This window comes from Pezoporus occidentalis, unplaced genomic scaffold, assembly GCF_034315485.1.
Source record: "Pezoporus occidentalis ecotype Australia unplaced genomic scaffold, CSIRO_AGI_Poc_V1 ctg385, whole genome shotgun sequence".
Classification (NCBI taxonomy): domain Eukaryota; kingdom Metazoa; phylum Chordata; class Aves; order Psittaciformes; family Psittacidae; genus Pezoporus; species Pezoporus occidentalis.
The window spans coordinates 33,807-46,319 of record NW_026915708.1 but is presented as its reverse complement, the minus strand read 5'-3'; the positions used below and the strand labels follow the sequence as shown (position 1 = coordinate 46,319).

The 12,513-nt window shown below is 49.6% G+C and overlaps 1 long non-coding RNA gene across 1 annotated transcript; it reads right to left on the bottom strand.

Moving 5' to 3' along the window:
• Nucleotides 1-539: 539 nt before the first annotated feature.
• LOC134170603 (uncharacterized) lies at nt 540-3,263 on the bottom strand. The gene is made up of 2 exons (XR_009967326.1): nt 2,492-3,263; nt 540-1,555 (listed from the first exon to the last, which is right to left on the bottom strand). It is a non-coding gene; the product is annotated as an uncharacterized LOC134170603 (long non-coding RNA).
• Nucleotides 3,264-12,513: the final 9,250 nt, after the last annotated feature.

Genomic DNA, 12,513 nt, shown 5'->3' with positions numbered 1-12,513 from the left:
GCTGCCATACAGGACATGCTGGAACTTCAATGTGAACCGCAGACCAGGGCAGCCAAGTGGGATGGCACAATTGATACCGGCAATGCATTGTCTCAATCCCGGCTGGCAGCATGAACCAGAAGCTGGATCCCGCAGTGCCAGCATCCAGCTGGTGGCAGTCCCTGGACCCAACCCTGCCCAGGCCTGGGGGACCCTTCACTCTCCACTCTGCAGTGGCTGCCCGAGGCACACCTCGGCTGGCTCCAGCACAGAGCTCCTCTCCTGGGGAGCTCCCATGTCCTCCCAGGCCACCCTGGGACAGCTGTGGGGTCTCTCTGCCCCCCTGCCTCATCTGCCATGGCCCTCAGTGGGGAACGGGGGCACTTGCTGGATCTGCTGCTGCACACCTGAAGGGAAATGGACTGGGAGCTGTGACTCATTGTGCTTCACAGGGGAATGGTTCAGAGAAGTCATCCTTGTGCGGATAACTGAAAGGGCCTTATTAATGACCAATGGTAGTTAATCAGGGACTGAATTAAAATCAAATGGGAATGCAATAGTGATTTAGCAATAACTGAATTTTAATTCAACTGTTAATTCCCAATGATTTGAAGATGATGTAAATGATAATTTAGATGATGACTTAGACAATGAGTTTGCCTTCCAGTATCTGATTGATTTTTACAAGAAAGGTGGAGGCGAATTCTTTACAAAGGCATGTAGTGATCAGACAACTGGGAACGGCTTTAAGTTGACAGAGGGGGGTGAATGAGATGAGACCTTAGGAGGAAGTTCTTCCCTGTGAGGGTGGTGGGACACTGTCACAGGTTGCTCAGAATGATAGCCGTCTGGCAGCGGGTGTATTGCTGATTCAAGGCATGCAGAGAGGCAGCTCTCCCTGGATTTACCAGAGATTTAATATAGATTTGATAAGAAGGAGGGAAATTCTATTTAGTGAGTGTCAGGACTGAGTAAATGCTCCCTGCTCTTGGCAAGATTGGAGTAAAAAAAAAACAAACAATAAAACCCCAGTTTGCCATATTTGGGTGGGATTTGGGCTGCTTTGACCCCTAAAGCACCTCCAGTGCATCCTCAACACCCACAGAGCATCCCAGGGATACCCCTAGAGAATCCCAGAGAATGCCTGGAGCACCTCCAGAGCATCCCATGGACCCAACCATCACAGTGAACATGGGGACATGGGGACCAGAGGGGTGGCTGATTCTGGAACTCCCTGTGTTCACGTGTGTAAGGCCATGGAACTCCACGGAACCCATCACCAGAGTCACTGGTAGATGACAGCTGCCCCATGTAACACAAGCTACCGGTGGAGGAGGCAACAGCAGCTCCTCTGGTGGTTCCTGTCCTGGTGTCTTGGTGCCAGCGATGCCTGTGGACACAGGAGCATGGAACGAGATGGGTGGCAATGGTGATCTTGGGGTACTTTAGGAGTTGCCAAGAACACCTCAAGTGACTTCCCCAGAGTGGCTGCTTTGGACTTGGTGTGTGAGTTGTTCTGGCTGAGCTGGCAGCAGAGCGCTGTGGCTGCCTTAAATCCTGAGATCTCCCCTCACTTCTTGTGGGGAGAACAAGGGCGTGTGGGGATGGGACAAGGGGAAACGGCTTTAACCTGACAGAGAGGGGAGACTGAGATGAGATCTCAGGAAGAAGCTCTTCCCTGTGAGGTTGGTGGGACACTGGGAAAGGGTGCCCAGAGAAGCTGTGGCTGCCCCATCCCTGGCAGTGTTCAAGGCTAGGTTGGACACAGGGGCTTGGAGCAAGCTGCTCTAGTGGAAGGTGTCCCTGCCCGTGGCAGGGGTTGGAGCTGGAGGAGCTTTAAGGTTCCTCCTAACCCAAACCATTCCATGCTTCTGTGACATCCTCAACACCCAATTTGTGGCAGTGTCTATAATTTAACAACTGTGGACATGCAGTATCAGTTCGCTCCTTCTCACAGCCTTTTTCCCTGACCAGAGGGGTTGAGGACGGCCCCTACTTGGGTCCCCATACCCTTGGGTAGGGCACATTCTGGAGGGTAGATTTTGTCTAGTTAAGCCCACCAGCACTTTTGGATCACTGACTAATGTTGCACTTGGGCATTTTGGGCATCTCCCCACTGCCCAAGTCCTGCCAGCCCATCTGTGCTAAGCACTTACAATCAACTGAGGGAAGCAGAGTAATGAGGACATACATAATAAACTTAAAATGCTCAGTAATACTAAGACCATAAATGAAAGAATCACAGAGTATCTCCCTACCAAGCACAAGTGCATGTGTTCCTGTCTTTCACACTACTATCTCCTAAGCTCGTCAAGATGCCTTCCTGAGCTTAGGTGGTTTACTTTTAATGCTTTTTCTATTGAAGGTGGTTTTTATCCTGCTAACCCTTAAAGCTGTCAGAATGTAATTAGAGAAACCCAAGCTGGATCAACCTATTTTTAATTAAGTCACCTGTTAGAAACATGCATGCCAGGAGGTAAACTGCTCTTTTGTTAGATTTATTCTCAAATACCTGTACGCAGATGCTGGTTTGGGGCTGCAGCTGTGGAGCTATTGGTGACTCATGTCCAGTGCAAGTGGGTGTATTCACTGGCAGCAGATGCTGACGTTCAAGACATGGTGCCATCTGAAGAAAAAGCCACATCACATCATGCCATTAAGTTTATCAAGAGGTTTTCAGTATTTCCCCGGTTACAGTCTGCAGCAGCAAAGTCACTAGAAACATAGCAGCTGATAGCCACAGCTGCTGGCACGGATCCTTACATAGCTAAGGCTATTGAGAAAATAGGAAGACAACTGCAAAGAATGACTTTACTGACAACTAAAACTAGGCCAGAAAGGTACTAAGTCAGTTTACAGTAAAACTAAAAGCTGCTGTCAACTGTGGGAGTCAAAATCCTCCCAATTATGAACCTAATCTAAAGAGGTGGTGAATATTCTTAGTCATCACTTGAAGCTACAACATTGCCCCAGACAACACATCTTTCTGATGATACAGGGGAAAAATTACACCACTGACTTGTTAGATCAGGTTATTATATCTTGGGAAGAGTTGAGACAAGACAGTTACAGACATGGCTGTAAAAACTCAGTGCTCTTACATATATGTCCACATCTGCCACCATTCAAAGTTTCAGGCATGAAGGATCTTTTACAGCTATGACACAAGCAGTAGTTACTAACTGCACTACTTAGCACTGAAACAAGATGCATATGCAGGTCCTGAAGATGTGGTGGTTGTTATTGCAGCATGAAGAGGAAACTGAATTTGGTGACGTTTCCTGACACTGCGTCCCTGCTCCCGACCCGTTCCCCCCGGCTCCATCTCGACCTTTCCCACTCACTCCCTGCCACAGCCCCGCTCCTGCCCGGCTCCATCTCGCCCTCCCCTCAGTGGCACCGCCTCTGACATCACCCCCCCCGCGCCGCCCGCTGTCTTGGCGAGGGGAAGCCGGAGCCGAAGGTTCCTGCCCAGAAACACCAAGGGCTGGAGCTCACCCGCGTCTGCCCCGGGAGCAGGGTCAGGCCCCACAGCTCTGCTCCTGCCAGCGCTGCCGAGCCCTGCACTCACTCGATGGTGCCATCGGAGCGCCCCACACAGCGCAGCACGGGCTGGGCCGTTGCTCTGGCTCCGGCAGAGGCACAACTGCCTCGGGAAGCTGCCAGCGAGCAACGAGAGCTGAGAAGCGGCTGAAAGCCAAGGGTGCTGCAGGGGAAAGGAGAGCCTCAGCCCTTGGGCTTCCTTCGGGGGAGGTGGAGCCACACTTAGCATGATTCTTAAAGCCAGATCACATCTGGCCTGAGGCGGGGGGTTTGTTTTTGTTTTTTTTTTTCCTAATACACGTATTTCTGGATGTGTTTCAGAGCAGAACCTGGATTTTAGCGTGCTGGGAATAAATCCCTGGAAAGCTTGCCAATTATTGCTGCACAGTTGCCCTGGGTTCAGCTGTAACAGTTCTTTTTCTCCTTCTTAGCCACCAACTTAAAATGAGTTCAGATTTTTTTTGTAAAGGATGCACAAAAGCTTTGTTTATTTCTTCATTGTCTTACATTTTGGTGTCTGGGATTTTGTTGGTTTGTTTTGTTGTTTTTCTTTATTTCCTTCTTTCTTTGTTTCCCAATACTTGTGCAGTTTTATCTCAGGGTTGTATGAAACCTTCATGAAGACCCTACTGGCCTGATATCCAGAGGTGAACTCACCCCGCAGCCTGCAGTGAGGATCACTGGGGCCCAGGTTCTGGGGAGACGCTGGCTTAGGCAGTCAGCTGTGTCCCATCTGCCTTGAGAAACTGCCACCACAACATGCAAATGGCCCATGCCCACTGTGAAATGCGAACTCACTCTTCTAAACGAGATAACAAGGTTTTATTGAGGGACAAAGTCAATACAGCAAAAGCAACAACGCTGGGCACACGACCATAGCCAGAGGTGCGAGTGATTACTATTTGTTACAGGTTTATATACTTTCACTTACATTAGTTACATTCATATTCATAATTCCCGCATATGGGCGGGGGAGATTATAACTAGCTTCAAGAATTTATTATCATAAGTCTCCTCCTCTTGGTGTCTGCGCACTGCTCTGTGGTGATTGTGGGCAGGGGTCTTGAGGATGAAGTAACCAGTCTTCCTCTTGTGAGTAGGGGTCTTCAAGATGAAGTAAGCAGTCTTCCTCACGGTGTACTTTTCACCTCTGGCACAGTTGGACCCCCCAGCAATCACACAACCAGCTATATCTGTAATTATTCTGAGAACTAGCAAAGATTTAAAACAGTGTGACCTGCCTGCAAAATTTATTGCAGGATGGGCAGACAAGGAGTATCCCAAGCTAGCAGAGCCTTGGGAGGCTCTGTCTCCAAACTAACTGATAAGTAGAAGGATGGTGTGAAATAACTCATTCATGTTTAGTGGGGCCACTAAATCCTGTTATCTCGCCACAGACTTACAACACAAACATCGCTCTTTAAAACTACTTTGGAAGACTGGTGTGAAACAATTAACTCATGCTTAGTGGGGCCACTACATTCCACAGACTTACAATGTAAACATTGTTCTCTTTCTACAACCAAAGTTAAGCTAAAAAGTACTTTATGTTTTCCAGGCACCAGCTTACCTTATATCAAGCTTCACCCCCCTCCCCCCCTTTCTTTTACCTTTACAAATTCTTTTGCTATGTGACTCCGTTTTGATCAAGAGAGCTGAACCTTTTTAACTTATTGTCTAGTCTTGTGTCCTTAGAGAGTTTTGTTTCTGTTACTGTAAACTTGCACAGTTATATGCACATAACCACACCTATGATTTGTGAAAGCAAACATAAACATTTATGTGTTTATCACACACACACATCAGCATCCCAGGGCCAGCGGTGCCGGCCCCATCTCTTCCCCTTGGACCTGAAATTCACCTCCTCAAAAACCACAGCTGGGGTGGGAAACCCTCATGGGCGTGGGAAACCCTCGTTTAGGACAGCGGGGCAGGAAAGCCTTGCGAGGGACAGCTGCTGTGTCTGACAAAGCAGAGCCCCACGAGGCTGCTGAAGCAGACAGGACTGGTGGAACTGGGGCAGAACCCAAGGGAGGGGGCAGTTGGCCCCTACCCAACCGGCACTGACCAACTGCCGTGGCAGGTACAGCAGCAGCTCCCGCTCCTCCTGGTGCTCCTGCCCTACAGGTAAACCCCAGCCTGCCAAGCTCTCCCCCCAGCACCTCTCTGCTTCTCCCAATAGAGAGGCTCCCTCTCCAGCTGTCCATGGCATCAGAGGTGCCCAGAGTGAGCTTCACCGCTCCGGCCGCGCCGCCTCCTGTGCATGCCTGTGTGCTCCCCTCTGTCCCGGGGCTGCCAGTCTCTGCTGAGCCTGCCCAAGTCCAGCAGCTCCCCAGGGAGCCAGCAGCAGCAGCGGCGATGGAGAACAGCAAGGACAATGTCCCTGATGTTTACGATTTCACTGACTTACTCAATGCGCTCCCTGACCTGGTTGAGAACACGCTGGAAGGTGGCTCCCGCAAGGAGCCAGCAGCGGTGGCAGGGCTGGGGAACAATGAGAACAGCGTCCCAAACACCCATGATACGAATGCCTTGCTCAGTGCTCTCCCTGATGTGTCTGAGAACGTGGTGGAAGGCAGCTGCTCCAAGGAGCCAGCAGTGATGTCAGGGCTGTGGAACAGTGACACCATCCACAACACCCATGATATGAATGCCTTGCTCTGTGTGCTCCCTGTTGTGTCTGAGAATGTGGTGGAAGGCAGCTGCCACAAGGAGCCAGCAGTGATGTCAGGGCTGTGGAACAGTGACACCATCCACAACACCCATGATATGAATGCCTTGCTCTATGTGCTCCCTGATGTGTCTGAGAATGTGGTGGAAGGCAGCTGCCACAAGGAGCCAACAGTGGTGGCAGGGCATGCAGACAATGAGAACACCGTCACTGGGGTCTGTGATTTGTCTGCCTTGCTCAGTGCTCTCCCTGACCTGACTGAGAACATGGTGGAGGGTAGCTACCGCAGGAGCCAGCAGCCGTGGCAGTGCTGAAGAACAGTCAGAACAGCATCCCCAACTGTTGCAGAATGACTTTAAGAGCAGAACCATAGAGTTCTGGAGGACTGTGCAAGCAAGGCAGGGGGTGGCCCCCACAGGTGGCCAGAGACCGGACCTGGGAGGAGAATGTGGAGGAAGCTGTGGGGGCTAACCAATACTGTTATGCCAAGAAGGAGTGGCTGAATACCACTCCTATATATGTGTGAACTGCGTCACAAATAAACTGGAAGTTGCTTATCACCCATATTGGGTTGGCCTGTCTGCTTCTCCTCGCCGCTTACAAATGGCGCCCGAACAGGGACGCGGATTACAGGGCCCTGGTCGCTGGGGACCCGGATTATAGGGCTCCGACTAGCGGGGACCCAGGATATAGGGCCCCGACTAGCGGGGACCCGGGATACAGGGCCCCGGTCGACGGGGACCTGGATAAAGGGCCCCGGCCGACGGGGACCCGGATAAAGGGACCCGACTAGCGGGGACCCGGGATACAGGGCCCCGACTAGCGGGGACCCGGGATACAGGGCCCCGGTCGACGGGGACCCGGGATACAGGGACCCGGTTTAACGGGGACCCAGGATACAGGGACCCAGTTTAACGGGGACCCAGGATACAGGGACCCGGTTTAACGGGGACCCAGGATACAGGGACCCGGTTTAACGGGGACCCAGGATACAGGGCCCCGGTCGACGGGGACCCGGGATACAGGGCCCCGACTAGCGGGGACCCGGGATACAGGGCCCCGGTCGACGGGGACCCGGAACGGCGAGAGAGCGGCGCCGGCGGCAGCGGCCGGGCAGCGCGGGCAATGCTGCTGCGGTGGCGTGACGGACCCGGGTGCTGCGACTTTCCGAAAAAGTCCGCCGCTGGGGTATACCAGACACTGCTGCGTCGGGAGGCCGATCCGGAGACCGAGGTTACATGACGACCCAGAAGAAGACGATCCAGAAAAGGCTGGCCATGAAAATGGACCGAGAGGTAGCCCTGGACTTATTACAGTGCTTTTTATAAAAGCGGGGAACTGAGCCTTGAACTTTTACAGTGCTTTTTATAAAAGCGGGGAACTGAGCCCTGAACTTTTTACAGTGCTTTTTATAAAAGCGGGGAATTGAGCCTGAGACTCTAAAGCAGCTAGCAGGTCTACTGCCTGTAGGGAAGGCTAAGAGATTTTTTTTGCAGATCCTAATACAATATTTGAGAAGAGTGAGTGGCAAAAGTTTGGTGATGAACTATTTGACTCTGTGCTTAATGATTACAAGAAGGCAAAGAAACTCGGTAAACCACGGAGGGAAGTAATGAACTGTATAAAAAGATACAAGGCAGAAAAGAAAACTGCCGCGGTAGCAACGGAGAAACTAGGAACAGACGTCCCCGGTCGGTTGAAACCGGGGGAAGATTACAACTCGTTCCCCCCTCCCCCCCCCCACTCGCGGGAGCACAGGGTTTCCCACCCCGCACCCCCCCCTTCCTTTTCTCCCCCTCCTCCATCAGAAGGTGCCGCGGAGGAGGTGCTCCCCCACCACCCCAGTTCCGAAAGTAGGGACTTTGAAAAGGACAGAGAAAGTATATTAGAAGGTACACGCATGATAAATGTCGAGAAATCCGAAAGAAAAAGGGCGGTGCCTCGGCGCCGGATCGATTGTGGCGCCACTGTGAAGCACGCAGTAAAAAATAGAGATCATGCGCGAGCGGGAGATTTAAAGGAACCGCGAGCCTCTCCAACCCACTACGCCCTAGAGTGAAAAAATTTTTAACTCAGTCACGGAGGAGCCAGGTCTGCAGATGGCTACATACCGAACGAGATACATCTGATAAGAGAGACACAGCTGCGAGCAACGGAGACCCCGAGTTCGGCGCAGGATCAGCCCCCGAGTCCCCTGAATCCGAGCCAGATTTATATCCTCTGCTTCCAGACCCTGACTCTTCGTCTCCCGGGTCGGTCTGCTCAGACTTACTGGCCCTGGAGACGCTCAGTTGTAACAATGGGTAACCAAATATGTGATCATTACTGGGGAATTTTCTGCAATGGGCATTTCTGCCTATCCTGTGTTTACTACACAGCAGGGGGCTAAAGAATGCGAAGCTCTTGATCTCAAAATAGTTAAGGAGGCCTGGCAAACAGTGACCATGTATGTGTTAAAATTCTCTTATACTCAAGCTGTATATGTTACGATTTTTTCTTGCAATTGACAGGGAGAGCCCATACAGTCTCTCTGTGATACTCATGTACTAGAAGTTGGTAAATATAAGTATGTCCAGGTTTCTATCAACCCTTGGAGACCTCTGTAGATACTGCTGGCCACTTCTTCCAGCACAGGCTGGCCACCTGTGTCGGAATGAGTGTGCATTTTGGTCAGTATAAAAGCCCAAGCCTCATACAATGTGGGGGAGGCAGAGCCTCTGCGGGGACGCCCGCTAAGGTTGAGCCTGCCACCTCGCACTGCAATGATGCTTCTCGGAGCTGGTTTGCTGTTAGTTTCCACAGGGTCCTTGTGCCACATTCTGTACGTGGGACTGTAGTGGAAGTAATGATGGCTTTTGCAGGGACTCAAAAAAAAAAAAAAAAAAAAAAGGGGGGGGGAGAGAGAGAATAATTATGTTACATTTAACTTTAACCTGTCTAACCTGTCTACTTCTGAAGAACTGATAACCTGGGGGAGGGGGTATATTTGTGCCCTCCTGCCTACAGGTCCATGGCGACTGTGCAAAGTTTATGAAGCCCTGCCATGAGCTGGACAGACGAATGGATAAACTTGATGCCTCAGCTACAGGAGCTGACCGTGATTACCCCAAGCAGAATGAGATGGAGGAAGAGAAAGAACAAATAACTGCAAAACATCACTTGGGGGCAGTTGAAAAGTAACATCCTGAATATGTGTGCTTGTAAAGTAGCTATATTAGAGGTTGTGATTTTGTGTATAAAACCACCTGTATTTACTAGCTAGTTGCTAATAAGAAACTGCACCTTGTATTATATAGATTTGTCACTTGTAAAAGAGATGTTAGAGTATGCAAATTTGCAGTAGCTGCTAGAAAATGCTAAGGCAAAAGCTAGAAAAATTTTAATACAATGGTAGTGTTATAAAGCAGGTGATGGAACAAATTAAGAGGGGGGGAGAATTCCACTGGTAAGAAATTTCTTTGGCTAGTCCTTCACTGCCATCAGCATCTTAACATGCTGCTGCACCCTGTAATAGTTACTCTGCTAATGTAAATGTGTGTGTGCCTTGCTGTAGTAGCGACTTGTTACTGGATAAAACAAAAGGGGGGAGATGTGGAGACAGTGTTCTCACAGGAGAATGCATAATTGGTACATAAACTTTGAATAGTCCTGAAAGATACAGCAAGGCCATGAGAGGCCTGAAGAAGCTTAAGCAAGCAAGATAAGAGGCTGGAATTCACCAAGTTAATGAGAACTGTGGACTGTTGGCAAGCTTTCAAGGTTGAGTTCTCACACCTGTGTTTAACCAGTTATATGTTAGTCACTAAGGGTCTTCAAAACATGTATCCAATCATAATATGCCAAATCACTGTAAGTGCTTCAGCCGGGGCCTTGGCTCAACTAAGCAGACTGGGTTGCTGAGTTGCTAAGCAGACAATTCTACATCGAAGGCAATTCCTGATTTGTTTTAATGTTGACTCTGTGAGAAGACATGCAACACTGCAGAACCTTTTGTTGTTGGAACAGGGACATGGATGTGAAGAGTTTGATGGAATGTGTTGTATGAGTCTCTCTGATTATGCTAATTCGATGTACACACAGCTGAGAACCCTGGCTCAGCTTACCCAGCAATAGTAAATGAGCAATATCCTAAGAATAACTAGATGGTTGTCTTCATGGGGCATTACAGGTTGAGTCAAACACTGTTTAAAAGTATTGCACTTATGTATCATTGATTAGGTTAATCATTGTAGCTATTAAGACTTGTTTATAGTTGTGTGACAAAACAGGTGAACAGAATAACCCATAATGCCTTGCTTGCACAAAGAAAAAGGGGGGAATTGTTGCAGAATGACTTTAAGAGCAGAACCATAGAGTTCTGGAGGACTGTGCAAGCAAGGCAAGGGGTGGCCCCCACAGGTGGCCAGAGACCGGACCTGGGAGGAGAATGTGGAGGAAGCTGTGGGGGCTAACCAATACTGTTATGCCAAGAAGGAGTGGCTGAATACCACTCCTATATATGTGTGAACTGCGTCACAAATAAACCGGAAGTTGCTTATGACCCATATTGGGTTGGCCTGTCTGCTTCTCCTCGCCCCCAACACCCATGATATGAGTGCCTTGCTCAGTGCTCTCCCTGATATGTCTGAGAATGTGGTGAAGGGCAGCTGCTCCAAGGAGCTAGCAGCAGTGGCAGGGCTGGGGAAAAATGAGGACACCATCCCCAACACCCATGATAGGAGTGCCTTGCTCAGTGCTCTCCCGGATGTGTCTGAGAACGTGTTGGAAGGTGGCTGCCGCAAGGAGCCAGCAGTGGTGAGAGGGCATGCAGACAATGGGGGCACCATCCCTGCAGTCTATGGTTTGTCTGCCTTGCTCTATGCTCTCCATGACCTGTCCAAGTCCATGGTGGAGGGTGGCTGCCCAGGGAGCCAGCGGTGGTAGTGGAGAACAATGAGGACTGTCTCCAACATCTATGATATGAGTGCTTTGCTCAGTGTGCTTCCTGACTTGTCTGAGAACATCGTGTAGGGTGGCTGCTCCCAAGCAACCAGCAGCAATGGCAGGCCTGGCAGACAATGAGGACACCATCCCCAACATCTATGACATGAGTGCACTCACAGATACTGAAAAGGAGCTAGGACTTAGATCTGCCAGAACTGATGTTCAGGCATTAATCATTGCACAAACACTGCGGGGGGTGTGGGGGTGTGGGTGGAGTTAGAGATGATCAATTAATTGAAATATTAAGTTTAGCTGTAATCCAGCCTCAGGTAACAAAGCAGGTCCCCTTGGACATCCTGGATCAAGTCTATCCAGGAGTGCGGGCTGACGGAATACCAGGTAAGGCAAAGCATGCCAAACTGATCCAAGTAAGGCTGAAGCCCGGGGCACAACTGGTAAGAATCAAACAATACCCCCTCAAACTAGAAGACAGGAAAGAAATTAAACCTGTAATAGACTCCCTTCTCAAATCTGGCCTTTTAGTAGCATGTGAATCTGAGTATAACACCCCTATTTTGCCAATCCGGAAACTGGATAGAAAAAGTTATCATTAGTACAAGACCTAAGAGCCATCAATAAAATAACGGAAGACCTTTATCCTGTAGTGTTTTGGTAACAAAACTAAGAGAGAATCCTGTTTTGTTTCCTGTTTTAGACTTAAAAGATACCTTCTTCTGCCTGCCCTTGGAGCCAGAGAGCCAAAAATTGTTTACTTTTGAATGGGAAAATCCAGAGTCAGGTCGGAAATCCCAACTCACCTGGACCGTGTTACCACAAGGCTTCAAAAATCGCCCAACATTATTTGGAAACCAACTGGCAAAAGACCTTGAGAACTGGATGGCAGCCGCAGGGGAAGGACTTTTGCTCCAATATGTGGATGACCTGTTGATAGCTACCGAAACCTTAAACAGCTGTGAGTAATGGACAGTAAGCCTGTTAAATTTTCTTAAAGGTATATCAGCAGAAAGCACAAATAATGAAGCAAGAAGTCACCTACCTGGGGTATGGGGTCTCAGGGGGGCAGCGGAAATTAGGACAAGAAAGCAAAGAAACAATCTGCCAAACTCCTCAGCCCAAGACACCTAAGGAACTTCGAACATTTCTCAGGATGACATGTTAGTGTCTAGATCTAGAATTATGGTATATTAGTAAAACCCCTATACCAACTGCTGCAAACAGAAACGAGGGAATTACAGTGTACTAGGGAAGTGAAACTGGCATTTAACGAACTAAAGAAGGAATTAATGAGGGCCCCAGCCCTCGGACTGCCGCATGTCACCAAACCCTTTTGGTTATTTTCACATGAGAGACAAGCATAACCCTCGGGGTCCTAGCTC